This window comes from Neofelis nebulosa, chromosome 6 (genome assembly GCF_028018385.1).
Source record: "Neofelis nebulosa isolate mNeoNeb1 chromosome 6, mNeoNeb1.pri, whole genome shotgun sequence".
NCBI lineage: Eukaryota > Metazoa > Chordata > Mammalia > Carnivora > Felidae > Neofelis > Neofelis nebulosa.
This window is the reverse complement of record NC_080787.1, coordinates 13892689-13919036: the sequence shown is the minus strand read 5'-3', so window position 1 is coordinate 13919036 and position 26348 is coordinate 13892689. Positions and strand designations below refer to the sequence as shown.

Below are 26348 nucleotides of genomic sequence, written 5' to 3'. Positions count from 1 at the left end.
TTTTAACAGACTGAAGGTCTGGCCCTTGAACCTATGATAAATACACATAACCTGATTTTGTAATTAGGTACATTTCAAATAGCAGTGAGTGGGCATTATTTGCTCTTTTTAAAAAAATCTCTCTTAAGCGCTAGCTTCTCCGCTTCCTCCAGTAATTACTTGACAGAGGACATGAAACCATTCATTTGCCTCCATAGCATTGCCTTTGGAATCCCATCGGACTACCTCTTTACCAAATTACCGAGGACTACGTAAGTAAAGTGAGGGCGAATTCTGTAGACAGCAGGAGAGAGGACAGGAAGATGATGTGTGCCCATCCTTTGTAATAAATAAATAAATAAATAAATAAATAAATAAAATAAAAATCTTAAGTTCACAGCTGACTTGAATTTGGAGTTTGTGAGTCTTGCCTTCTGAAAAAAACTGAATAGCTTGAATTTCACTTGACATATTAGGAAATCTTCCCTCTCTCTTTCTTCTCATTGAGAATTAGCTTTAACGAAGGGGGGAAAAAACCCCACATCTTCCTGATGTTTAATTAGCAAAGGACTGCTCCTGCTAGCCATATTTTATTTTTCAGTTAGTTTATGTCAAAAATACACGTAGAGTAAAAATGCCTTGCCAGTATTAACTTTTAGAAATACAATCATTTCTTATCATTCAGAAGTGTGGCGGCATTAGAAAATACATTCTGAAGGGAACACAAATTAGCTTTACGTTTTTTTTTTTTTTTTTCCCTACCTTTCCCTAGCTCTTATTTTAATGCCTGCAGTGTTTACAAGGCTGGAATACTAGACGCTTTTTTTTTCTTTCTCATAATTATTCATGAAATTCAATTAACCTGTCATCAGATGAACAATTATGTTATCCTGGTCTTTCTGCCCCCAACAACTAGACTTCCTATGAGTTATCTGGGTCGAAGTTTCCTCTGATTTTCTTCTAAATTATGTTTTTTATGAAAAAAAAATTACGAAGGTATCGAAGCATCATTTTAAACTCTTTATAAAGTCGAAACAATTTTTATCAATACTTAAAAAATACATAAACTGATATTCTCAGCTCCCTAAACTAACCCTTATTTTCCACAGTGGTTTTTGCAGAAATCATCCTTAATCTTTGTGCGTCTGATGAAAACGTCCTGGGCTGGTTTGTCACTCCAGTAACATTTTCAGGCACTTTGAAGCCAGTGTCAGAAACCCTTACACACGGTGTCTCTTCAGCCCTGTCGGTGCTCTGGCAGGAGAGGCACGTCTGTCTTCTGCTCAGAATGTAGAAAGACTTGTTCACCCTTCTGTATTACCTAGATATTCCCCTTGCTCTCCTCGGCAAAACAAAAACAAAACAAAAGCCTCAGAAGGAATAAATAAAACTATGGCAAACAGTAAAGGATGAGGGGGAGGAGAGAGGCTCCAAACAAAAAGAATGAAAAGAAATGATGCAGTAGTGTAATGGTAGGGGTGTGCATGGAAAAACCGTATGATGGCCTTTTTCCAATCACCCGGGAGTAATTTTCCCTTCTCCAGTGAGAGACCTTCTTTGCCCTTTGAAACCAGAGTTGATGTTTACTAATTAATTTATATAGAATGGTCCCTTAGCAACCATTTCAAAGAGGATCTGTTACCTCTACTCTCTGGGTTTAAAGCTACATGTCCTTTTCTAAGACACGGTGTTCGTAGAAGCAAGTGGAATGCAGCCTTGTGCTGCAGACAGGTGTCAGGTGGGGCTTACACAACCTCGAGTGACTGAGAAAACGTCGTAGAGGTTCTGACGTTGCGATTTGGTGTTGAAATAGGCTTTTTCATATCGTTTAATGTGCGGTTATTGTTACACCAGATGGGAAGAGCTTTAAATCACCAAAGAATTATCGTCTGCCGCACTGTCTATGGTTCCTTATTTGCCTGTTGTCGTGTCTCACTCACCCGAATTGTGAAGTCTGCAAGTGCTCTGAGGAAACCGTGTTCTGTCTGTTGTGTCCACGGCCTCCTCAGCGTCCGGGCCCTGGCACAGAGTAAGCACTCGTTAAACATTTGTAGACTGGGGGGCGCCTGGGGGGCTCAGTCAGTTAAGCATCCGACTTCAGCTTGGGACATGATCTTGTGGTTTGTGAGCTTCAGTCAATGGCTGACCGGAATAGACGTGCAATGACCCTACCCCCTTCTCCCCAGATCCACGAGCCCTGAGGCTTGTTTCATGTGGGCTTTCGGGCTTTCCTGACAATATTAAGCTCCAGTTGTTCACACTGCTACCTAAATAGCCACTGGGGGCGGGGAGGGGGGTGACTTGGTTGCTCAGTCGGTTAAGTGCCGGACTCTTGATTTCGGCTCAGGTCATGATCTTTGTGAGTCTGAGCCCCATGTTGGACTCCATGCTGGTGGCGTGGAGCCTGCTTGGGATTCTCTCTCTCTCCCTCTCTCTGTGCCCCTCCCCTGCTCATGCTCTTGTGTTGTCTCTCTCAAAAATAAATAAACAAGCTTTAAAAAAATAGCCTTTTTTTTTTTTTTTTTTGGATAACTTCTCTCTTTTCTGTCTCCCAGTTTCCCATCCCTATTTTCTTTTGCCTCCCAAGTAAACTACTTGGACTTCACCCTAGTTTTCTGCAGCTGCCATAAAGATGACCCCAAGAGAAATTTATTCTCCCATAGTTCTGGAGGCCAGAAATGTGAAATGAAGTTGTTGATAGGGCCACGCTGCCTCTGATGGTTTTACGGGGGGCTTCAGTTCAGGGGAGCCTTGCTTACCTCTTCAGTGTCTGGGGCCTCTGGGTATTTTTTTAAGTTTGTTTGTTTATTTAGAGAGAGAGAGAGAGAAGATGGAGGAGGAGGAAGAGGGGGAGGAGGGGGAGGAGGAGGAGGGGGAGGAGGAGGAGGGGGAGGAGGAGGAGGGGGAGGAGAGAGAATCCCAAGCAGGCTCTGTTTTGTCAGCATGGAGCCTGACGCAGGGCTCAATCTTATGAACGTTGAGACCATGACCTGAGCCAAAATCAAGAGCTGGGCGCTTAACCCACTAAGCCACCCAGATGTCCCGGGGCCTCCAGGTATTATGTGGTTCATGGCAGAACACTTCTGATCTTTGCCTCCATCATCACATTACCTTCTCTTCTGGAGGAAATGTTCTGTCTCCCCCATCTCCCCCTTTTAGGGATGCTTGTTGGATTTTGGGCCCAGCCTCATCCAGGATGATCTCATTTCAAGAGCCTTAACTTGCAACCCACAACCCACTAAGGCCCCGAGCCATTGTCTTAGGGTCTGCTTTTGGGGAAACCCAGCTGACAACTTCTCTGTATGCAAAAGATTGTTTTAGAGTAAGTAGGAATCCAAAATCGAGATGCTGGCATCCAAGCCCATCCTTTCTTTTCTCTCAGGAGGCTGCTCTCTGTACATGGAAATATTTTGTTTCTCAATTCAAACTTGGCTTCTATCCAATCAAAACGACTAAGAAAGCAAAATTTTATTCTTATCTTTGGATTTTTACAGTCCTTGGAACATTTCTACAGTGATGGGAGAAGCAAACCTTGTAATTCCCCAGAGAACTTGTTCATTGCTTCTCTTTTTCTTCCTCTTCCATATGATGCCCATTTCTTCTGCTGGAGGTGATGGCCATTATCTTTATCAAAGCAATTCACATCTCCACACTGTGCTCACTGATCCAGTTTTCACAAAACATATGTATTGAAGCTCACTTATATTTGTAGGTTTCTTTTTCGGGGAGGGGGATGATACAGATATCTAGGGTTTTGAATTGCAGACACCCTTAAATATCATCTGTCAGTTCCTTCATTTCTTAGATTAAAAATAAGTAAATAAAAACGATAGCACGAAGAAAAAACTAGGACCTCTCAATTGATAATTCTGCATAGTGCTATAGATGTAGACAATATTAAGTTTTGATTTGCTGCATCCATTTAAATGAATCTAAATTTAGAAAACACATGTGATTTCCCCAATGTAGACTGAGTGTGGTACTGAAAGTAAGTCCCCTTTCTTCGCCAAAAAACTGAAACCTTTGCTCTCAAGGAGTGACTTTTCCTAACCTGCATCGTAGAATTAACAAGTTCAGTCTAACCATTTTTTATGCATGGGGTCTTCTGCATTGCTTCCTGAATAGTGGGTAATTTTCTCTCTGCCAATAACCCAAAGTAGTCCTATGTAAAAATGTAGTCAAAGCAGCTAACAACTTTCTGTCCACTTCTCTCCAGAAGCTCTGAAGTTTGAAGGTCTGGCTAATATGAATTTTCTGGGTCTGAGAGAGAAAAGCTCTTGCCAATTAAAGCCTTTATAGACAGGATTTTCTTCATAGATGCTTTGTCTGCTGATATGTTTCCTCTCTTTCTTCTGATATTCCACTGTCCACAAGCAAATCTCTGCCAAATCTTTCAGTCTGATATAACCTTAGCACTTTCCCTGAGAACCCCTACCTCTCCTGTTCTAGAAGAGGTCTAATCCCTGTAGCTTTTTTTTTTGTGGCTCTGGAAGAGTCTAGCAAAGCTCAGGTCTGGGCTGACTTTTTATCAGTGTTTCCTTCTATTTGGTCATCTCAGACCCCCACAAGCTCAATGTGTGCAGATCAGGTGAGCCCGTACATTTCAACTCAGTATTTAGTCTCTCCAAGTGGCAGACTCCACTTTTACAATGTAGTTACTTATAAAAACAGCTCACAGAGATCAACAGTTTTTCTCAGGGACAGGACAATCTAATTACATATCGGAATGAGGTTTCTACGATTGGTAACCTTCTTTTTCCCCTCCCTTGAATTCTAGAGTTGAAAATCATTTGCCTTTTCCTTGTTCCTCTTAAGGTATGGCCAACATCTCTGATATCCCAGTTTTGATTAAATTGTCTTGATTTGAGGCTTCATTTAAAAAATTTGGTTTAGACCCTCATACAAGGCAGGCAGCATCTAGCCTACCATATGCAAGCAGTGTTATGGGGTGAATCTCATGTTTTTATGATGAGTTATCACTACATCTTCCACCAGAAAAGCACACACACACACACACCTTCTTCCCCCAAATACCCTCCTGATCTGAGAATTCTAAGAGGCGTTCTGCAGGCTCCAGCAAGGTTGTCATACACTCAGAGATAAGGAAAGATACGATTAATTCGGGTGCTATGGCACCACCTAATCAAATGCCTACTTCATGCCCAGCTCCCTTCTCCCAAAAGTTTCAGTAGTGTCCCCTGGACCCTGTTTGCTTTGCTGTTCACTGCCTTTCCTGGCCAGTCTCAGATATGAAACTAGCCAGTCTCTCCTGGCCAGACTCCTATGGGCTGGAGTCTCCCTCACCAGGTCCATTGTGGATAGTAATTATTTCTACTCATCACCTTGGAGTCTGGAGCTGATCTTGTGTGCACACTGTATGCAATTCAACACTGTCTTGGGGCATCTCTCCACCTACTTGCTATTTTGAGCTTCCCAGGAATCCCCCACACTCCTCAACCAGATGGGAATACCTATAATGAGAAGCAAGTGTAAGTGTCTCACTGTGACATCACTTAGAAAGTTCAGGTCAGTTGGGGTGCATGGTGCCACGGAGGAAGGGTGTGGACACAGGTGAAGGCTGGGGCTGAAGTGGAGGTGCCAGACCAAGTGCTTGGGTACCAAGAAGGAAATTGGGACTTAACCCTCAGGGCATTGTGGCACCGGTGGAAATGCTTTAAGTAAGATACAGCACGACATCCTTGCCCAATATACCGAAGCATGTCTGAACTTGGAAATCCTAACCCGCTCCTTGTAGGTAGGTCACTTCTCCTTGGAAACAATGTCAATGAAGGTCTTACACAAACGTCTCTAATCAGTATCAGACAAATACCAATCAGGTTCTTTGTGCGAGGGCTCTGTAGGGTGCTATTAAGATGATTGAAAACTGGACTGTGCATCGGGCCAACACTAATCTTGCCTTGGCCAATCACATCATGGTGGTCTTCACTGCTTCTCTCAGCTGTTAGCTCAGCAGAGCTGATCACCTGAAGAAAAAGAAGTATTGCAACTCAAACTGTGAAATCCCAGATTGGAATCACACCGTGTTTTATCTACGTCAAAAGCTGCTGGTAGTGATTAATGCTCATTTAGTTTTAGTCGTGCCTGAAGAACAGACACGGCCAGACATTTTGCCTATAATGTAAGTGAAAATACACCTCATAATTTAAAAGCTATTTTGGCATGCTGCACTAAACAGAGTGGAGGAGACACCTGAGAGACAACACAGTGATCATTTCTATTCTAAGAAACAGAAGGAGGGTAACTGATTTTAAAATTGTTTTAAAATAATTGTATTTACATATTATTGCATATTATACACAGGTATTATATATATAATATGCATATATATATATATATAATATGCATATATATGCATATATACATGCATACCTTTTTTGAATCTCAAGTCCTCATCTATAAAATGAGGATTATGATGCTCAAATCAAATATTGGTTCTAAAGATGAATTAATTATATAAGTATTATGCTTACCACAAGGCCAGGCAGATAGGAGGAATGAAATCACAGTGAGTTTCCTGTTCAGAACACTTAAGCATCAAAGCCAAACACACAGATTTACACATGTGAAAAATTGAGAATACGTATTTTTCAATGATCGGTAGAGAAAAACCAAGAATCATGTGTGTTTTTCTAAGTGGAAGAGTCCAAATTTGTTAACAGTACATCACGGCATAAAAAATAATTCAGTTAATTTCTAGTCTTTCTCTGCTCTTACCATATGCATATTTTATACCATCTGTAAGTATCTAGAAACTTCTATTTCATTTTCTCAAAATTTTAATTCCAGTTATGATTAGGTCCAGGTCAAGAAACAATCATCTATCTTTTTTAAAAAAAAATTAGATAAATACATTTCATGATATTTCAACTTATTTTCAGGTTTGCTTTTATTTTTGGAGTCTAAGTTGGTATACACAAATATTTAATATTCAGCATTATAAATGATTTATTATTATTATCACATGGGCTATTACAGGGATTGAGGAGAACTTCAGATTGTTTTAAGCTCTTCCCCTCAAGAGATAGAGGTTCTTGTCCCCTCTCCTTGAACCTGAGTAGCCTCTGTGACTGCTTGACAAAGTGATGATAGCAGAAGGAATCTCGCTCCCTTTTTCAGGTGCAGGGCTTAAAAATCTAACCCTGTCCACTTCCTCTACCCTAGAACACTGTCTCCAGGGACCCTGAACCACTGATGATCTAATAACTACCATAGATCTGCCATGTTAGGTCACTTACAGGTACTCCAGATGACAGTCACAGTTGAGCCTAGCCTTCCAGCCATCCCTATCAAGACACCAAACATGTGAGTGAAGTCTCCCCTTCAATCTTCTACCCAGCCCATCTACCAGCTGAATACCATCAGTCACGTCCATCAATGGAGAAGAGTTGTCAGTTCAGCACCGCCAGCATTCCTGACCCCCAAAACTGTGGGATCTAATAAAGGGGGATTGTTTTAAGCCACTAATTTTTGCAGGTAATTTGTCACGTACCAACAGGTCGCCAGAACACTGAATTCACAGAAAGGGAAATAGAGTGTGTTTCTTGCCCTAGTGGGTATGGTTAGTATGGACTCAGAGGATAGTTGCGAGCTCCAGTAAACTGTAATGGATGAAGAGACTTCAGAAGAAAACTATAATATTTTAAACAACTAAGATAATTTTATAAGTATTTGTTGATCTTACCCAAACCTGGGAATATTTCATGTTCCACGTTGATTTAAAAATCCAGTTCTTCTCTGGGCACCTGGGTGGCTCAGTCAATTAAGCATCCAACTTTGGCTTAGGTCATGGTCTTGTGGTTCATGAGTTTGAGCCCTGCATTGGGCTCTGTGCTGACAGCTCAGAGCCTGGAGCCCGTTTCTGATTCTGTGTTTCCCTCTCTCTCTGCCCCTCCTCTGTTCACAGTCTTTCTCTCCTTCAAAAATAAACATTAAAAAAATTAAAAATGCGGTTCTTCTCAAAAGTCATTTTATAGGAGGTTTTTATGGGTACCTGATTCAGATGTCTGAAATTCACTTGTGAGACTATAGACGTGATATGTCAACATCAATTTTATTTAAGTTGTAAGGTATTTCTGAAATAAGTATCGTTATAACAGGTCCAATCTGATACTGTTTTCTGGTATTACTGTGCTTCAGACATGAGTAACCAATGTTTTGTGGAAGAGCAGCTACTATTTGTGATGCAGCTAAAATACTTCTTACCCTTAGAAAATGAATATTAAAGGAGAATAAACAGTATAGGAATTACGAATGGGGGCACCTGGCTGGTTAGTCAGTTAAGTGTCCAAATCACTGTCAGTCTGAATCACTGTCAGTGTGGACTCAAGCTCCACATTGAGCTCTGCATGGGGTGTGGACCCTGCTTAAGTTTCTCTCTCTCTCCCTCTCTCTCTCTCTGCCCTTCCCTCCATCAAAAGAAAAAAAAGAATTACGAGTGAAGAATACAAGAATTACTTAGGTCTGGGGTACCTGGGTGGCTCAGTCAGTTAAGTGTCTGACTTTGGCTCTGGTCATGATCCCACAGTTTGTGAATTCGAGCCCCGTGTCAGGCTCTGTGCTGACAGCTCAGAGCCTGGATCCTGCTTCGGATTCTGTGTCTCCCTTCCCCTGCTTACACTCTGTCTCTGTTTCTCAAAAAGTAAATAAATGTTAAAAAAAATAATAAAAAAAGAATTACTTAGGTCTGCTGCATGTTCAGATACTTAGGGACACTTAAAAGCAGTTAAAATAAATGGCAAATGGAAGCGCCTGGGTGGTTCAGTCAGTTAAGCATCTGACTCTTGATTTCAGCTCAGGTCATGATCTCACGGGTTCATGAGATCAAGCCCTGCACGTCTGTGCTGACGGCTCAAAGCCTGCGTGGGGTTCTCTCTTTCTCCCTCCCTCTCTCTCTGCCACTCGCCTGCTCATGCTCTCTCTCAAAATAAATAAATAAACTTAAAAAATGGCAAATGGGCTCCTTGCTTGAAACCTCCTTGTTAATCACGTTCCCAGCTTCTGTTGATCATCCGTCCTTCTCTTTACATCTGCCAAGGGTTGGAGCATTGCATCTATTCTCAGGGCTATATCCATAAAACAGAAATTTGAACCATAAAATATACATTGGAAGAAACCCATTACATTTCCAATCCTGACCTTTTTGCTAAGTTTCAGACCCGTATTTTCAATTGCATAAAACTATGTCCATCTAGATAATCCTCTAATACCTCCAACCAAACATATCCAAATGAAAACAAAAGGGCTCATTATGTTCAACTGCATAATCATTCAAATATATCAAGCTAGAAACTCTAGAGTCACTTTTATCTCCCTTTTCTCTCATCCTATAGATAATTGAACTTCGTCCTGTGATTTCTATCTGTGAAACATTGCTTCTATTCCGCCTCACGCCTATATTTCCACACAATTTAGATTCTCATCCTGTATTCTCTACATTTACACAATAATCTCTCATTTCTCTTTTAAGGAAAATTGCTTTGATATTTGTTGTTGAAAACACTGTCCAAGAGGAAGCAAAGTCGAGCGAGATAAATGTTTTCTTTCAATGTAATGCCAGAAAAAGCTATGTCCCATCTGAGAAAATAGCACGCGTCCTCCATTTTGAGAAATTTCCTGTGAAAATGTTTAAAGTAAAAATTTGTATTAAATTATAGCATAAGTACAGAAGTGTGCAACATTTTAAGTGTGAAATTCAGTAAATTTTCAAAAAGCGAACTCATTTGAGTAACCACCACACACACACAAAACATTCTAGAATTCTCCAAGACCCTGTCATGCTCCCTACCCTAAGGTAACTACTTATAAGACTTCTATACTATCAATTAATTTCACACAGGGTATGAACCCGTGACACTGAGATCAAGACCTAAGCTGAGATCAAGAGTTGGACACTTAACTGACTGAGCCACCCAGGCACCCCTAAAAGCTATTTCTTAACTCCTTGATCTTACTTGTGAATTTTCCTACTTCTCAAAATGTTCTTTTCTTCCATGCCTTGCAATTTTCTAGCAATAGTTTGAAACAAAACTCAGCTTCTATTATCTCTGTTAAATTTCCCCTGGCAAAGTAAATTGTGTTGCCTGAAGTGCATTGATGACACTTTTTCACGTCATCTATTAAATTCATTCATATCACTGTTTCCTCTGCTAAACTGAACTCATCAAAGGCAAGGACTGCATTTCATTTGTCTTTGTACCAGTACCTAGTGCAATTCTCACAGCTAAGCAAGAGTTTAAGTATTACTTACTGACTGAATGATGTGCCCCAATATCTAATCCTAGTCAGTTCCTGTGCCAAGACACACAAAAATAAAGAACTCCAGATGCCCTTCAGGTTTTAGAGAGTCTCAGGGTTCTCTGGTATCCAAAATAAACTAAGAGTGCTGACAACAAATACGCTTTAAATCCCACCTTTGAAAAAACATCTAAAAAAATTATTGCTGTGTTTCCAAGCCTCTTATAGTTTAGGTTAGCAACACTTGGTGTGTTTTCCATAGACCAATGTTGTCAGAGTCATGTGCAGTGATAGATCAGGCTCCCTCACCGGGGCCTGAACCCAGTCCTTCTGAATTAGACAAAAGGGGACTGAGAGTTTGAATTTCTGACAAGTGTCCAAGATGATACTTATGGGCATTAATGTTTGAGATTTATGGACCCAGAAATGGCCTTTTGGTCATCTTTCTTTCTCTCTTTCTTTCTTTCTCTCTCTCTCTCTCTCTCTCTCTCTCTCTCTCTCTCTCTTTCTTTCTTTCTTTCTTTCTTTCTTTCTTTCTTTCTTTCTTTCTTTCTTTCTTTCTTTCTTTCTTTCTTTCTTTCATAGCTGAAATATGGTCCCTGCCCTTAAGGAGCTTATATTCTGGGTTTTTTTTTAATGTTTATTTATCTATTTTGAGAGAGAGAGAGAGAGCATGTACATGTGCATGAGTGGGGCAGGGGCAGAGAGAGAGGGTGAGAGAGAATCCCAAGCAGGCTCTGCACAGTCATCACAGAGCCTGACTTGGGGCTTGATCTCACAAACCATGAGATCATGACCTGAGCCAAAATTAAGAGTTGTACACTTAACCGACTGAGCCACTCAGGTGCACCTTTGGTCATTCTTTCCAATGGCAGCCTCATCTTTGGGCAGAGATGTTATCTAGTGGGGATTATGGCTTTAGAATCTCTTCCTGACTTCCATTCCCTCTGAGAGTATCTCAAGTCATCTGAAGGTAAGATTCCAGAATTAGAACAGTCTGAAAGCTTTAGCAGCAGGCAGTTTCCATTGAAAACAGAGCATATATAAGACTGTATAAGAGATCAGGATAAGGGGAGACATGAAGGAAAGTATGTTTCTATTATTGTTGTGAAAATTCTCCATATTGGATATCAACCTAGGGCCAAAGGGTGGATGGCTCTTTCCTTCTTGTTCATCCTGCTTTAAGCATTATGTTTCCACCTGTGGTGTCATGGGAATGTTCCAGAAATTGACATTGATGGCTATATTTCTATTGCAAGCAAAGTTGAAGACCAGTCTCTGAGGGTCATGGCTGGCCATTTGCAGTGGCCCATATGAAAGAGGAAGCAGTTAAGTGTAGTTCTTCCCATTCAGGGAACAGTGGCCATCTGAATTCTGTGACATACTGAGATATAGAAACCTTTGTCTCATATATTTTTTTTCCAAACCTAGAGTGGGAAAACTCATTTCTTGCCCTCATTCTGCCTCAACAACGTGAGCCACTCTATTATGCCCCAGAGCTTTGTAATTAGAAAGGCCCCTTGGCATGCCCAATGAGTTAATGGCAGAGGTCAGTCTGTGATGCTGAAATGCTGATCTGTAGGAAAATGGTGAGCGCTCAGCTGACTTACACATAAACAAAATCAGAAAAAAGTAAAACCCCTCCACAACCCTGAGTAGAATGCAAAACAGAAGAATATTTCAGCCTCACTTACTTTTGATGAGATGCTGTTTTATTTCTTCATTGTAAATATCTCTCTATGTCCTTTTTAGCTTCCTGAAGTTTGGTTGCTCATAGATGGATATATAGCAGCAAAGAAGGAGAAAATTGCTGAATTTGGAACCACAGAGTTGCTCAAATTATTGGGAGAATGTAGTCCCTGGGACATATGCTGAGACAGTAAGGGCTGATCCATTTCCAGATGGAGCTCTCACACCAAAACCACAGAAGGACTGTGAATTTGATTTCACAACTAACAAAGCCTCATTTCAAATCCAGATGCCTAAGGATTCTGTTCCAAAACAGATTTACAAGAGGGCCAACAAAGACCATGCAATAAAATGTTTTCTAGGCAAAGACCATGTAGGAAGATGCATAAAAATTCCTGCTACTAAAGACTACTCATTATTATCAAGTCAAATTACTCCATGACACGAGAGCAATGCTTCCATTGCTAGTTGAAGAAATATACTGAGAAAAACAATGACAGTTCTTTACAGACAGGTGATATCAAGGTGCCAAGAAAAGATGCAGCTTTCTTGAAAGTCCTCTCATGTTCTGGGTATGATTGAGCTTGGTGATAGCCTAGCAATGTAGCCTGCATACTTCCCTATATATTAAAAAGATCCCCCTGGGACTGGCAGACGTTAAAGAGTGGTGAGCATGAAGGCTAGAAGTTTACCTAAAGCAACTGTATAGCTTAAAATTCCTAGAACGTAATATGTCTGTAAGGGTGAGAGACCCTAATGCTCATGAAATCATGAATTGCCTAAGGCCAATTCCGGACAAAATTTGCTCAAGTGGAATGATATTAATATTTGCTCACAGTAGACTCTTAGTTCTCAAAATATTGTGAAAGCAAATATGTCAGAGGCACTGGAGGCAATTCTCTGATCACTGACACAGTATTCATCTTAGCAAAGGTATGATAGAATTTGAAATTAATTTGTTAATTCCATATGTGAAACAAAGATGAGGAGTCTAATATGAGTCCCAGCTGCAGTCAGTTGGAATATAAAGCTGCATAATGGATCATTTGATGCCTAATGTACATCATAATCATTACTCACTGGCATGGTGTATGCAGTGGTTCTCAACCCCGGTGGCACATGCTGGGAAGCTTTAAAAATTACAGACCCCTCCTCCACCCCATATTCTTATTTGAAGGTCTGGAGTGTGCCTTGTCCCTCAGCATTGCTTTAAAGCTTCCCCAGAGTATTCTAATGGACTGCAGGGGTTTCAGACCACTAAACCCTTGGCCTAGGTCATTATTTCTCAACTTTAGCTACTCATTAAAATTACCTGAGAAACTTTTTAAAAATCCCAATGTAGCCTGGGACCCATTCCAGACCCATGAAATCAGAAGGCGGGGCACTTCGGGTATAGATATCTTTTAAAGTTTGCCTACATCATTCTATTTTGCAACCAGGATTGAGGGCTAGATCCCTCACAAGACAGGTTAAACACATTTTAGAAGCTTTCTAATTTCAAAGCTATATGGTAAGCTCTATCTTGTAAAAAGAGCCTTTCTTGCTTTTCAGGAATCTAATAATTAATGAATATCACATACATGTATACACATATATGTATGAAGATATATGTATAAAATACATCTTTATCATGGGTTGGAATATGGAGGATATAAAAGAAAAAGGCATGTCTTGCCTTCAAGAAGTAGTGAAAGGATTACATTGAACTTGCATGTTTCAATCAGAATTCCAATATCACAAAAATATTGGCAGAAAAGCCACTGGAGCTTTTTTTTTTTTTTTTTTGTAATTCATAAAACTGGGACAGATGATTCTTGTCTCAGGTTCTGTGAGTAGAAAATTTCTCCTCCAGGAGATACTGTCATTCAGCTGTTCAAATCCTAACGTGCTTAAAAAACGCTGATGTGCTAGATGTTCTTTCCTTTCCAAAGGAGTTGGTTATGAAACATCTAAAAATGAAGCTTGAAACAAAAGAGAGAGTTAACTTATAATTGCTCTGTTGAAGCATTTTGTGCAAATCTTGGCAGTTTGGTGACTCCATTTGAAAATCTCAAAATTTGAAAGTCAGCAATTCTTAGGTGCGGGGAATTATTATGTTCAAGGACTGTCACTGTATTTGCAAATGCCAGGTAGGTTTTGAACCAATGAAAGAATGAATAAAAGACCTTTCATTTATATTGTTTGTACCAAACATGTCACTAGGTGCTTTGAAAAAATTATATGTATATGTATATATACATATACATATATATATAATTTGAGAGAGAGAGAGTGAGCAAGGGAGAGGGGCAGAAAGAGAGAGAGAGAGAGAGAGAGAGAGAGAGAGAGAGAGAGAGTCTCAAGAAGGCTACACACTCAGTGCAGAGCCCGATGTGGGGCTCAATCCCATGACCCTGGGATCGTGACCTGAGCCAAAATCAAGAGTCAGACTCTCAACCAGCAGAGCCACACAGGCGCACCACTAGGTGATTTTACAATCTTTTCTCCTATGATATAATACTGATGACATTTCCATGATTCCATAATGTATCATACATGTCTAAAAAATGATAAAACAGATGCTCCTGGAAGTTAAGGAACTTTCTCAAAACAGAGCTACAAGGTATCACAAAGTACTGGTCTTATCTCAGGTCACTTGCTGCTTGAAGGGCCAATTTTCATCAATACCTCCAAAAAAATTTTTTTTCAGTGAGAAATAAAATTCTTATTTCCTCCCTCTCTACATAGGCAACAATTGGTAATGGCCTTCTATACTTTGGTTCAATTGGTTGTTAATGCACAACATGGTGTTCGTTAGCCAGGACTCAAGGGACTGTGAACTTCTGCTAGGACTGATTATTTTACTGTTCTAGTTTCTGTTGAATCTTCCTAATCTCTGCCTTAGTAGGTACAGGATGGGAAATAAGACAGATTTCTGCTTTGGTGAGTTAATGCCTTGTGAGAATTACCATCATTGGGAAAATCAGGTGCCATTGTAAAATACTATAGAATAGAAAAAGGTCAATGTTTAGGGGTCATTTACTAGTTCTTTCTAAAAGCAGTGCTCAGAAATAAAAAGTTGATCTAGGCATCAAATAAGTGGGTGGTGTTGCATCGAGGACAGAAGCCAAGGTTAATTTGTTCGTTTAATCTTCTATGTCCTTAGTGCACAGTCACATGCCTTCCATGTAGCAGGCATATGGCAAAGGTATATGGCAATGAACGATGAAGATTTGAATGTTTGTAAATTGCCTGCCTACATCACCTCTGTTTCTCTATTCTATTTTTTATTTTAATCTCAGATATAGATATAGATAGATAGATGCATATGTACAGAAATGCAACATTATGGAGGGGAAGAAAAAGTTCTTGTTCTTGTTGAAGTCTGTTACCATGGAGAAAAATCTTTGTTCTGATGGGGCTTATATCAGAGATTTTAAAGGAAGTCTTTCTAAGTTTGAGCAAAAGATAAAGGCAATCACCTGAGAATAGCTATGCAATTCTGGCAAAGTCTCTTCTGCTGATCCTTGTCCATCCATACCACATTACTTTCCTATTGCTGCTGTAACAAACTATCAACAAACTGTGGTGTCCATAACACAAATTTATTATTCTACAGTCTGTGGGTCAGAAGTCCAAGATGGGGCTCACTGGGCTAAAATCAAGGTGTTTCCAGGGCTTTATTCTTTTTTGGAGGCTTCAGTGTAAAAATCTGTTTCCTTGCTTTTTCCAGCTTCTAGAGAATGTCATTCTTTGGCTGCTGTTCTTTCCTCCATCTTCACAGACAGCAGCATTACATCTCCCTGCCCCACTTTCCATGGCTACATTTCTCTCTGACCACAGTCAGGAGGGGTAGAGGTTACATTGGGTCTGTCTGAATAATTCAGAATAATCTCTGCATCTCAGGGTCCTTAACTTAATCACATCCACAAAGGGGTAACATATCCTTAGGTTCCAGGAATTAGGATGTGGTTGTATGTGTGTGTGTGTTGGGGGGTGGTGCGGGGGGCAATATTTTGCCTAACACACCCATTCCCGATCCTGTGCCCTCTCTCCTCTCTTTTCAAATATTTTAAAATTTGCTGTGATGCCATGAGGAAGACTAGATGTTTGCTGCAGCCAAGAGTGGGATTATTGGTAAAATGAATTCCTAAGTATCTTCTTAGCGATCTACACTTTGGGAACTGTGGGAAAGTTTGAAGAGTTAAAAGTCCCAGAGTCCCAAAGACTCTGTTGTAACTACCAAGTAGTTGTAATTGTAGTTGTAACTACCAAGTGGAGAGGAGAAAAGTGGAAGGGATGATCAAAGAGCTCCTGAGCAATAGACATGGGTCACGTGGCTCCCAGAAAGGAAGGAGCAGGAGAAAAACCTTCCCTGATCTATCCTCTGAAGACAGGGGATAGATCTGCCCCCTAATTTTGAGGCTGCATGGAGAGAGTAGCCCACTCTCCTTTGCAATGGTGGGATATCATCCCACGGTGGTCCTCAATGCTTCAGATACTTGACAAGACTTATCCCTCCAAAATGAGAGTGAAGTCTAAGGAGATTCGGAGTAAACAGAAACCACACCTCTCTTTTCTCCCCCAGGTTAATCTTCTTCCCAAACCGCATTTGTAAAATTACAAGGACCTACTTACGGCTCTGCAGTGATGGCCAATAAAGCAGACCTGCATTCAGAGAGAGAGAGAGAGAGAGAGAGACAGAGAGACAGAGAGACAGAGAGACAGAGACAGAGAGAGACAGAGAGAGAGAGAAGGAGGAGGAATTGAATTAAATGAACATGCAGTAAGTCCCTACTATGTCTTAGACTCTCCATATATTTTATTTCTTCTAAGTTCTTGTATTTTTTATGAGTCAAATATTGAAAAATCTCTGCTTTATAGGGTAGAAGCCTCAGGTTGGCCAACATATTTGAGCAGCAGCAGTGAGAGATTTGAATCTAATTTCTGTGTCTTGAAAGCCCTGTTCTCTCCTCTGCCAGACACTAGGCAGCAAAGTATGCATTTGCTGAACATTTATAATATAGACTGACATTCAGGTAGGCAACAATGAATAGTTACTCACTCTTCTTAACACTGCTTTTGTTAGCATTTTAGAACAGTATTTGGACATAGAACATACTCAGTAAATGGTAGCTGTTGTTATTTATAGTATTGATCAAAATTACAATGAAAACCATCCTTCTGCTCATTAGAAAAGCAGCTGCAGTATATTTACTTTAACCTCTTTTTTATTCAGCTTATTCAGTGGTGCAACTATTAAGGGCTGGGGATTAGTCTTGAAGGGAGCACAAATTTCAAAGGATATGATTTTGGACCTCAAGAACTAGATGGTATATCTGAGGATTACACAATGTAAAAAGTAGCTAGAAGAAAGGTAAAATATGATAAATGTCATAAGGGTCATGGTACAAGGAGCTATCGTAATATCTCACCAAGGCGTTCAGAATAGATGTTCATTTAATAGTATTTGCTTGATTATAGGCTATGACATATTTGCATGATTTGGTAAAAATACCAATAAAGATATGGAAATAGTCACAGGCAGAAGCTAGAGTAGACAGAAACAGACAGCTGATTAATGAGATTTCCTGGTGTTCTCATTGCCCATATGTTGGAATGAGTCATCATAATTAGTGACAATCAGGAGAGAAAATTTCAGATCACTGTAATCTTTCTGAGCCTAGTCAGTTTCCTAAACTAGGATCACTTTGCAAAGGTAAATTTTATATAGTAGATGGATTGTAAAAATGGCTCTAAACGTCCACTTATCTTTATATCCCTTTGCTATATATGTGACTTGCATCTCTTCCTATCAAGATATGGGCTCTTTTTCTCCAATCCTTGGTATAGGCTGACGCTGTGGCTTGTTTTGACCAAAAGAATGCGGCAGAAGTCTGTTCATGTCCAAGAAGCCTTAAAGAACTCCATTTGCTTTCTTGGAAAACTGCCACCCCATGACATCAAACACAGACCACATGGAAAAAGTTGAATCAGTCCAGGTGTTTCAGATGAAGGCCAAGATATGTGAGAGCATCCAACCAAGAGCAAGAAAGAGGACTCTCAGACCAGCAGATGAACACAGGCCACTGATAGAACCACAGCAAGCTCAGTCAGACCAGTAGCACTGATTAATCGACCCACAGACTCATGAAAAAAAAATGGTTGTTATTTTAAGCCACTAAAATACTGGGATGGATTGTTACACAGCAATAACTAACTGAGGCAACATATATAATATTCAACTTTTTTTTTTCATGAGCAAACGGTATGGGTGATAGAGGGTAACCTCTGCTTCTCTAAACACAAAAGTAATGGTGTGGGCCCGAAAAAATGTACAGTCTATTGAATATCTTCCATTAGACAAAGATGTAGTAAACTTGGGGGTAAGCAGTACTTTCTGGTATGTAAAGGTAATCTTTCTCTCTTATGAACAAAGAAATTTTTGGAGAAATAATCACACACTATGTCTCTGAAAAGGGAAGTCAGAATTCTGCCTCCAGCCATGATGTATGAACAGATTTATCCTTATACCATAAAAATCTATAAAAGCTGAACAAAGCTAGAAAAAAATGGGCAAAATATATAAAGCAACTATTTCAGACATTAGACAAAAAATAAAGCAGGCAGCAAAGGCAGGGTGGTGACCCTGAGAGAAGGAAGCAAACAAGGCAAGCACTATGATCATCCCAGGTTTCTGCCTGAAGTTGCTTTCTAGACCATAAGACAGAGGGCATCCTAACATAAAGCGGGTTACCTTGAGGTCATTCTGAACCTGTTGTAACTGCACTTAAAAACAAGTTTTGAAAGTATCGAGCTGACCTGCAAGTTACCTAACTTCCTGCCACAACAAAGTCCAAAGCTCTTTATGGGAAAACAACAAAATCTAGCATTAAATCTTGTGAAATGCCATATCCAGCATCTAATGGAAACTATCACACATGTGAGAAAGCAGGAAAATAAGACTTGTAACAAAGAGAAAAACCAATAAATAGAGACACACATATCACACAGATTATGGAATTAGTAGACAGAGAATTTAAAACAGCCTCTATGAATCTGCTCAAGTATTTCAAGAACGGCATGAGCAAAATAGGAGGTGATGAAAAAGTCTAAAAACTGTAGACTTGAAAAATAAATATATACATTTGGTACATCACTCAACTGTATTAAAAGTAGATAAGACACTGCAGAAGAAAAATTATTGAACTTGAAAATGTAGCACCAGAAACTGTCTAAACTGACATGAAGAATAAAGAAGACTAAAATAATAAAAAATAAAAAAGTCTCAAATGATCTGTAATTGAGTATAATTAGAAACAGGAAGGAGAGGGAGGAAATACAACTATACTGTTTTATGACTCTTACTTTATTCCTGAAGGGGTCTATTACTTGAAGGTAGGCTTTTGTAAGTTAAAAATGCAAATTGTTTTTAAAAATGTCATGGGAAAAATAAACTGCCATTAGTGTAGATAAAGTGTTATAGTAAAAATATCCAATTAATCCAAAACAAAACAGGAAAAGTAAAAAGGAACAGAGACAAAATGAAATAAAGAGACAAAAGCTATCAAGATGGTTGATATAATCCCCAAATTGTAGACAACTACACTGAATGTAAGCAATTTAAACATTCTACTTGAAAAGCATGGTCTGTCAGGCTAGATTATAAAGTAAGACAGCTGTATGCTGCCTATAAGAAAAAGACTTTAAAAATAAAGACATAAATAACTTAAAAATAAAAGGATGGGAAACAATATAACGTGCCACTACGGATCAAGAGAAAACTATAATGGCTATATTAACACTAACCAAAGTACACATCTGATAAAGAAATATTAGCAAAAATAGAAGGGAACATTTTACCAAGGAGTCGGTTTATCAGGATAATATAACAAACCTTAAATGTTCATGTACCTAATACCAGAGCTTCAAAAATACATGAAGAAAAATCTGACCCAACTGAAATCAGCAATAGACAAACTCTCTGTTATGGCTGGATATTTCAGCCATCCTTTTTCAGTAGTTAATATTATGAGTCATCATAAAATCAGTAGAATACAGAAATCTTATAAAATACAATCACCAGCTTCACTGAATTAGCATTGTTGATGGGAATATTAAATGTTTCAACCACTTTGGAAAACAACTTGGGATTTTCTTATCAAGTTAAACATACCCTTAATATATAACCCTACAATTCCACTGGTAGGCATTTTCCCGAGACACTGAGAGACATATATCCACCCAAAGACGAGTACATGAATGTTCTTAGAAGTTTTATTAACTATAGCCCCAAACTGGCAAATGAATGAACAATCTGTGGTGAAGTCATATGATAGAAAGCTACTCAGAATAAAGAGCAAGATCTAGACAACACGCTGGTTTAATTTTAAAAGCTTCATGCTGCACAAAAGAAACCAGACTTAAAAGAGTTCATATGGTTTGCTTCTGTTCAGATGAAATCCCAGAAAATGAAAATTACAGAATGCAGGTAAATATTTTCCTTGAGATTAAGGAAGGATGAGGGGCCCTAATGCAAAGGGACATAAGGAAATTTGGGGGTTTTTTGGGAATGTTCTGTACCTTGATTGTGGAGGTAGTTACACAGGTGTATACACTTGTCAAATTCCACTGAACTATGTATTTAAAATAGGTGTGGTTTGCTGCATGGGAATCACACCGTAACAAAATTGATTTCAAAAATGATGTCAGTTTCTCATCCCATTCCTAATGCCCATTTAGATGAATATTACATATACCCAGTACATTCGTTAGGAAAGAAGTCTTTAAGGAAGAGCATTCTATGGAATTAATGTCTAAGTGAATTTATGTCTTCAAATTTTTAATTACAGTTGATGCAGCCTTCCTCTTTTCTGAAATAGGAACGTGAACACAAATGAGCTTCAACCAGAAGGAAAATCCACAGCCATCACAAGTTCCCTCTCTCGATGGGACATGTATGAAACAGCCACGTACAAATGGACTACTTACACTTTTGTTATTCCTGAATGTCAGATGCGTGGAGCTTTGTGGTTAGCTAGATATCTCAGCTACATGGAGAAGCAAGCACTAACCCAGTGCTTTATAATTCTTTTTGTCCACAGTGAACACAAAGAATAAAGAAAGACAACTAAGGATAATTAATTAAGTGATGCTTTTAGCTGGGTTTGGAAATAGGGGAGAAGGAAAACATTTGAGTAAAGAGGAGAGAATGCAACTAGATTTAGACACATTGAGTTTGAGGTGCCTATAAAAATCCCCAGTTTGAGATATCCAGTAGGCAGATGGTAATGTACGCTTGGGGCTTTAAGGAAAGTCATAGGTGCTGGGGATACAGATGTGGAAGGAAGATTGGGGGAAGAAAAGAGGAGAGGAGGGGAAGGGTGGGAAAAGAAGAGAGATGAGGAAAGAGAAAAGAAAGAGTTAATATCCATTAGGGAGTTGTCTTTCAAGAAGTTGCATGATTAAGGGGAAGACAAGGAAAGAAAAGAAAAGGAGAGGAGAGGAGAGGAAAGGAGAAGAGACGGGAGGGGAGGGGAGGAAAGGGACAAGAGACTTAAGGGACCTAGCTAGGAATTAAATATAGCAGAATATATTTCTCTGATTCTCTACATCAACCGGATGCCCAAAATTCCATTTTATTTTGACACAACCTGGAGTTGGCATCAGACTCCACACGTTTAAAGGCTCAGTCCCACAAGACTGCCTCCAGCTACCTACACTTCTGCCCAAGTTGGCTATGAATTCCAGAGTTCCCATGACCTCTTCATCCCTTCAGGCTTGATAATTTACTAGAATGCCTCACAAAACTCAGGAAAACACTACTTACACTTGCCAAATTATTCCCAAGAATTCAACTCAGGAATAGTCAAATGCAAGAGATGCATAGGGCAAGTTATGGGGGTGGGGTGGGGGAGGGTAGAGCTCCCATGCCCTCTTTGGGCATGCCACCCTCCCAGCATGCCCACATCCACATATTCACCAATCCAGAAGCTCTTCAAATCTCACCGTTCAAGAGATTTTATAACCCAGTCTCTAGTCCCGCTCTTCTCCCCAAAGGTTAGGATGGGGTGAATTTGAGAATTCCCACCCTCTAATGACCATTTGGTCTTACTGGGGATCAGCCCCCATCCTGAGGCTATTTAGGGGGCCCCATCCTGAGTCACCTCAACAGCAAAGGCTCTGGTGTGTTCCAGAGGGTCTTGGTTTGAATAACAAAAGACACTCCTATCAGGAAATTCCAAGGATTCTGGGAGTTCTGTGCCAGAAAAACAAGTCAAAGTCCAACTTTTTTATTTTATTTTATTTTATTTTATTTTATTTTATTTTATTTTATTTTATTTTATTTATTTATTAAGTATACAACAATGTCTATCAGCCCAAGGCATAGACACCAGCAAAGAGAATGAGGTATATGATAGGACAGGAAAAATTGGATTTGTGTCATCTCCATGGAGATAGAAATGTGTTAAAGAGCACAACCCAAGAGATTTTGAAAAGAATGTAGAGACACATAGCTTTGGGGAACACAGAAGAGAAAGAGATCTGACTGGATTCATATCTATCTATCATCTATCTATCTATCTGTGTATAAGCCAACTATCTACACACACACACACACACACACACACACACACACACTTGAAGTTTGATAACAAAAAAGTTAAGGAAGGGCCTGAGAAAACCGGAAAGCCGGGAGAACAGGCAAACTGAGCCAAGTCAAGTCAAGGTTTACTATACAGCTTCAGGTGTTCTACAAAGTTGAAAGTCATAGATTGATAGGGTCCCCACTCTATAACATTATACATATACCACAGAAATATTGATAATTCAGAAATAAGAGCAGAGAAAATCAATGTTTGACTAATGGTTTGTTCAGCATTTTATTTTGGATGCACTCCAATGCCAATGGAAGAGGAAATTTTCATGTGGCATTTTTGTGTTTGAAACTTTTCAAATATTTACTGATAGGGATCCTGAAAATCATAAAGCAAGGCTTCAAATTTAGAAGACTTGGCAAAAACCTCTAGGTCAAAAGCAAGGAATGTATTAGTTCCCTTTATCTGCTGGGAATACGTTTCAAAACCCGCAGTGGATGCCTGAAACCTCAGGTAGTTGCAAACCCTATATACACTATGTTTTTCCTCTATGTATATACATATGATAGTGTTTGATTTATAAATTAGACTCGGTAAGAGATTAACAATAATAACAGAACAATTATAACCACGTACTGTAACAAAAGTTATGTGAATATGGCATCTCTCTCAAAATACCTTATTGTACTGTACTCACCCTTCTACGTGTGATGATGTGAGATGATAAACTGCCTACGTATTGGGGCACCTGAGTGGCTCAGTTGGTTAAGTGTCCACCTTCGACTCAGGTCATGATCTTGCACTTTGTGAGTTCGAGCCCCCATGTCGGGCTCTGTGCAGACAGCTCAGAGCCTGGAGCCTGCTTTGGATTCTGTATCTCCCTCTCCGCCGCTTCCCCACTCACATTCTGTCTCTCTGTCTCTCAGAAATGAATAAATGTTAAAAAAAATTAAAAATAAAATGCCTAGGTATGAGATGCAGTGAGGTGAATGATGCAGACACTGTGACGCAGCATAGGCTGCCTTTCTGATGATTCGTTAGAAGGACACTCATCTGCTTCCGACCTGTGGCCAACTGAACCTACGAGAAGCAAAACCATGGATAAATGGGACTACAGAATTAGCTAGGGAAGGCCACGAGGCTTCAAGTATGGATGGGAAGCCTTCAAGATGGCTGCCCTGGCCAGAGAGAAGGAAATTTAGCTGGAGAAAAGGGCTGTAAATATGCTAAAGGACTGTAGGGCTTTGAGGACTTGGCTCGAACTAAGTTTTATGAAAGGAAGGAATTGTGGCTGATCATGGACCATCAGGTGCTTCCAATGGCTTCCTCCCTTATCTCTAGTTTTCTATCTGATCCACATCTTAAGGGCCACCTTCTTTTTTTGCTTTTTAGCACACTAGGAGGGTGGGCAGGCAGAGATGGGAGTGTCTGTGTGGGGGGAACAGTAGTTGTCATACTTTCTTTTTGACTTTAGAGCTGAAAACAGATAACTGGGGCCAGTGGAGAGGAGAGAAAATGGGGTAGGGGTGGAAGTGGAGAGCACGGGCAGAGTGAGAGCTGGAGATGAAGCCTCAGTTCTCAAAGTGATTCAGTGTTCATGGCCATGGGAGCAATTTCCGGTCCAGGTATTCCTAAGTCAGAAGTGGCCTTCCGTTGGATATGTATGTATATATCCCAAACTGACTCTTAATTCTTTTATTTGCTCCCATCATCAATATTTTATAAAAACTATTACAATTTTAGTCTCACTGTTTTCAAGACAGACTGGTTAAGTGGTTCTGGGCTCTGGTCACCCCTGGGCTGGACTCTGGTCCCCAGTGAGGTCCCTGTCAAGCTGGGGCTCTGGTCACGCCTCAGCTAAAACATTTTGCATGATGTCTTCCACAGTCACTTTCAATTTTCTGTATTTTCAACCAGTCTTTTAATATCACTTGAAGAAAAAAGCCGTGTGCACGCGTGCATGGGTGTGTGTTAGCTGAGTGAAGTCAATTTTGCAAGACTGTGATATGAGTTCGGTTTTGTTGTCATTTAAATTGTGTTTTGTATTGAAACATCCTTCTGAAAAGGACAGGGCCCTAGGGGTCGTACTGGCTTAGAACAAAATGTACATTCTCATATGTGCTTCTGTGTCTTAAAAGAGCCTACAAGTTGTGTGTATGAGAAGGAAGAATACTTACAGTGAAATGTATCTTATTCCTGAAAGACTTTTCACAGTCATGAACTACTCATTTTATAGAACTCAAGTTGATTTTTTTTACATCTATAAAATAGTAATAGAGTTTTATGTCTTTCTATAACCATAATATAATGGTGGCCTGAAATAGAACAAAATTCCCATAAAATGTTAAATGGCTCAAAGCCACTTTATGAATTGAGATCCTTATTACAACTTTTAGGAAGTAAATATGGATGTGTAAATGAGCACGAGGCAGATCCTTAGGAATATCCTTACTGATCCTGCTGCCTTTAGGATTGTAACCCCTAGCAGCTGATTAATATGCAGGGAGACATGTAAATTGAAAAAGTTGCCTTTAACATACTATACTAATGTCTCTCTACCTAGTCATTTGGTAAAATAATTTAGCGAAATGCATCCACGGTAAATAGGTTTATCTTCAAGCCTAATGCTCTTTTCCATCTTAACTGAGCATAAAATTATATCTTTAGAGATCTGCGGGTAAGAAAGGCTTGGTGCCTCTTGAACAGTTCAGTGTGACATATGGTTTTAAACGCAACAATTTTATCTGTAGCACACAGTATCTGCAAATTTGAGCTAATGTTCCTGTGCAAACAAGAAGGGATTTATGCCCAAAAACTAAAGAAGAAGAAGAAAAATCTTTTTAGCTACCATATGTAGAACACTGAAAACTGTGTATAAATAGAAAACAATATTGACATTTGTGCATCTATAAATTTTTAGAAACATGTTTTTACAAGTGGCTCTTCTCGTCAAACATTAATGGTAACAGCGTTCTTAAATGCAGATCCTATAGGGCTCAAGCAGGTAATATGCACGAGGAAAGCCCGCCCCAGGAGGATTGAGGGGAACCTAAGAGGGTTTCCCTGTCTAAAGCAGACAAGAACTTTACAAAATCACAATATCCAGGAGGCTGTTGCCATAGAGTGCTCCTGCCCTAGGGTGGCCGCATCTGCCAAATTTTCAAAAGATGTCCCATAATTGGATTTTGTGTAAAGTCTCACAGTCGCGTTGGCAACAGGATTTTTTTTAACACAATTTCTTTTAAAACAGTTCTGTAGGTCCAATTTGGTACGTGGGTTGCTGATTTGTTACCTTGCTGTCTGATGCATGCGGTCAACCCAAAAGAAAGGGCAGATGTTGGGAGAGCAGAAAGTAAAGGAGGAAGAGAGGGAAGAAGGGGAGAAGAGCAGAGGGGAAAAAGGGAGAGAGGAGAATAAATGTTCCAAAATATACATAGAGATTTCATCTTAATCTCCGTAAAGAAGTGTATCTGAAGTACTAATCTTCATACAAATGAAAATTAAATTTCTTGAAAGACATGTACATTTGATTAGATTTGAAATAGGACCTTGTTTCTTTCTGAGAAATGGATTTTGTCTATTGTGTGAGATAGGCATGAACATTTATTTCTTTCACTATGGATATAATATTGACAGGGTACCACGTGCTGAAAAGACCACCGTCTCCACAATGTTCAACCTCACCACCTTAGTTCCAAATCAAGTAGACACAGGTATAGGTACTGATACATATCCCTATCATCTGTTTCTGGACTCCAGATTCTATCCCATCATTTATTTGACTATGATAACAGTATCACACTGTCATTATACTATAGTTTTATAACAAATCAAACTTGATACTATAAG

The 26348-nt window shown here is 39.6% G+C and overlaps 1 long non-coding RNA gene across 1 annotated transcript; it reads left to right on the top strand.

Annotated features, from left to right (window-relative positions):
* Positions 1 to 5609: 5609 nt before the first annotated feature.
* Positions 5610 to 21041, top strand: LOC131513726 (uncharacterized). The gene is made up of 3 exons (XR_009262751.1): positions 5610 to 5734; positions 16490 to 16687; positions 20754 to 21041. It is a non-coding gene; the product is annotated as an uncharacterized LOC131513726 (long non-coding RNA).
* Positions 21042 to 26348: the final 5307 nt, after the last annotated feature.